At 43.3% G+C, this 3,522-nt stretch overlaps 1 non-coding gene across 1 annotated transcript; it reads right to left on the reverse strand.

The window, feature by feature from the left end:
* Positions 1–411: 411 nt before the first annotated feature.
* LOC112535799 lies at positions 412–518 on the reverse strand. The gene has a single exon (XR_003079872.2). It is a non-coding gene; the product is annotated as a small nucleolar RNA R71 (small nucleolar RNA).
* Positions 519–3,522: the final 3,004 nt, after the last annotated feature.

Below are 3,522 nucleotides of genomic sequence, written 5' to 3' on the forward strand. Positions count from 1 at the left end.
AGACCAGTAGGGATGGGAGACAACAACCAGGCTGCGGATGAAAACAGGATAATGTACGAGTTTGCTAGACCTTCTCTTGAGGGGATACAGACGAGTATATTGCGACCACCTATGGCAGCCAATAACTTCGAGATAAAGCTGAACGTGATACAAATGGTCCAGAATAGTGTAAAATTTGGGGGACTGCCGAGCGAGGACCCAAACGCTCACATAGCCAACTTCTTGGATATCTACGACACCTTCAAGATAAATGGAACAACTGATGATGCCATTCGGTTGAGGCTGTTTCCTTTTTCTTTGAGTGACCGAGTGAAGAGATGGTTGCAGTCATTCTCAGCCAACACTATTACGACCAGAAGATCTTTAGCTGAGAAGTTTTTATATAAGTGCTTTCCTCCTGCTAAAACTGCTAGATTAAGAGATAATATATCTTCTTTTATGCAGTTCGATGACGAGAGCATGTATGATGCCTGGGAGCTATACAAGGACTTGCTCTGATATTGCCAGCACCACGGACTACCAGTATGGATGCAGGTTCAGACTTTCTATAGAGGTTTGAACCTTGCTACTAGGCAGATGGTAGATGCTACAGCAGGTGGGGCCCTAAACAGTAAGACGTTGGAGCAGGCACAAAATTTGATGGAGGAGAGGGCCATGAACAACTACCAGTGGCAATCCTCTAGGAGTCGGCCAATCAAGCAAGGAGTGGTCAACCAGCTAGATTCCACAGCAGCCTTGGCAGCTCAGGTGGAGCTTCTGACCAAGAACTTATACCAGTTTTAGATGTCGGTTCATGTAGCCCAGATAAGCTGCGAGTTATGCGGTGGCTCGCATTGCGGTGCAAACTATAATGCAGGATATATGTTTGCTTCACCTTCCACTTCTTCATCCTCTATTATTTCTGCTGACCTTGAACAGGTAGACTATATGGGTAATGCACCTAAACAGCAGAACAATCCCTACAACAATACATACAACCCCGATTGGTGCAATCATCCCTACTTCAATTAGAAGAATAACAACGCTCAGAGAGCACCCGGCTTTCAGAGATTGCATCAGCAACAACCACAGCCGCAAGCTGGTCCACCCCAACTACCTCCACCTCAGGAGAAGAAGCCTAATCTCGAGGAGTTGGTGATGAGATTTGTGTCCTTTATCGACAATAGATTTCAGCAGACAGACAACGCATTTAAGAATTAGTAGGCCTCCATTCATAATTTGGAGAACCAGATAGGCTAGATTTCTAAGATGTTGGCTGAGAGACAACTAGGGACACTCCTCTGCACTACAGAGTCTAACCCGATGGAGCACTGTAAGGCTATCACCTTGCAATCAGGTAGGCAGTTATCTAGTTCCTTACCTGTAGCTAATAATGATGATGTTGTAGTGCAGGATGAGCCTACCAGGAAGGAACCAGAGCTTGAGGAGATAGAGCTTATGAGAGCTAAGGGCAAGAAGAAAAGTCCAGTGAGAGAGTACCAGCCACCTATCATGTATCATGCTCGACTGAGGCAGGAAAACGTTGACCAGTAGTTCGATAAGTTTTTAAACCTTTTTAAACAATTGCGTATTAACCTTCTTTTTGTTGAGGCTATTTCGCAGATGCTGAAGTACGCGAAATTTTTTAAGGAGATATTGAGCAACAAGAGGAGACTGGAGGATTTGGGATTGGTGACCCTGAACGAGGAGTGCTCCGCCATTCTGCAAAACAAGTTGCCTGTTAAGAGGCGTGATCTAGGGAGTTTCACTGTACCCTATGTCATTGGTGAATTACCTATTAGTGGTGCTTTAGCTGACTTAGGAGCTAGTAATAATTTGATGCCCACTAGCTTGTTTGATAGACTTAGTTTGAGTGAGCCTAAACCCACTAGGATGAGCATTCAGTTAGCTGATAGGACTATTAAGATTCTCATGGGTATAGTTGAGGATATACTTGTTAAGGTAGACAAGTTTATATTTCCTGTAGATTTTATTGTCATGGATATGGAGGGTGAGAGTGTTGTGCCACTGATCTTAGGTAGACCTTTCCTTGCTATATCTAGGATCGTTATAGATGTTTGTAATGGGAAGCTCCAACTTATGGTACATGACGAGACTATCACCTTTGACTTAGCGACTTCCATGAGACATTCCCTAGACCATGATGATACTGTATTTTCTATGGATGTCTTAGATTATGTTGTTGAGTCTCATATGCAGGAAATTTTGCTTAATGACCCTTTGCAAGTTGCATCGCAGGGAAATGAGAAGGAGTTGTCCAACGAGCAAGTGTTGGAACAACTCGCTTGTTTGCTGGCTAGTGAGCCCAGCCGTTCTACTGACCCATTTGTTTCTCTTGACAGGTCAGACGTGCAGAAGGTGAAACCTTCAATTGAGGACCCTCCAGTCCTAGAGTTGAAGGATCTACCCAAGCACTTGAGTTATGCCCACTCGGATGAGGCAAAGAGGCTGCTAGTTATTATTGCAGCAGACTTGACTACTGAGGAGAGGGAGATGATATTATCGTCTCTCAGGAAGTACCCTACGGCCTTCGCATATAAGATTACAGACATCCTTGGGATCAACCCCAGTTTTTGCGCGCACAAGATCCTATTGGAGGATAGTTTCAGACTAGTGGTGCAGCCACAAAGACGACTTAACCCGAACATGAAGGAGGTAGTGAAAAAGGAGGTAATTAAACTTCTTAATTCAAATTTGATTTATCCCATATCTGATAGCTCGTGGGTGAGTCCTGTGCAGGTTGTACCAAGGAAAGGAGGGATGACTATGATAAAGAATGAGAAGGATGAATTGATACCAACAAGGACGGTAACCAATTTTTGGGTTTGCATCGCTTACAGGAGGCTAAATGATGCAACCCGGAAGGACCACTTTCCCCTTCCATTTATTGATCAGATGCTTGAGCGTCTATCGGGCCATATGTTTTACTATTTTCTTGATGGTTTTTCATATTATTTCCAGATATCAATTGCACCTGAGGACTAGGAGAAGACAACATTTACTTGCCCCTATGGGACGTTCGCATACGAAGGATGCCATTTGGTTTATGCAATGCACCTACCACTTTTCAGAGATGTATGATGGAAATCTTCCATGATATGATTGAGGAGTTTATGGAGGTTTTCGTGGACGACTTCTCAGTGTCCGGTAACTCTTTCTCGCACTGCTTGTCTAATTTAGAGCGCATGCTTGCACGATGTATTGAGGCAAATCTAGTTCTTAATTGGGAGAAATGTCATTTTATGGTGAGAGAGGGTATTTTGTTAGGGCACAAGATTTCACATGCAGGGATGGAGGTAGATGGAGCTGAGGTAGAGACCATATCGAAATTTTCACCCCCTAGTTTTATTAAAGTTGTTAGGAGCTTCCTCAGGCATGCTGGCTTTTATAGGAGATTCATTAAAGATTTTTCTAAAATAGCTAGGCCTCTTACTCAATTTCTTGTTAAGGATGTACCTTTTGTGTTTGAATCAAATTGCTTACAAGCTTTTGAGTTATTAAAAAAATTACTAACCACAGCCC

The sequence above is a fragment of the Ricinus communis genome, chromosome 1 (assembly GCF_019578655.1).
Source record: "Ricinus communis isolate WT05 ecotype wild-type chromosome 1, ASM1957865v1, whole genome shotgun sequence".
Classification (NCBI taxonomy): Eukaryota; Viridiplantae; Streptophyta; class Magnoliopsida; order Malpighiales; family Euphorbiaceae; genus Ricinus; species Ricinus communis.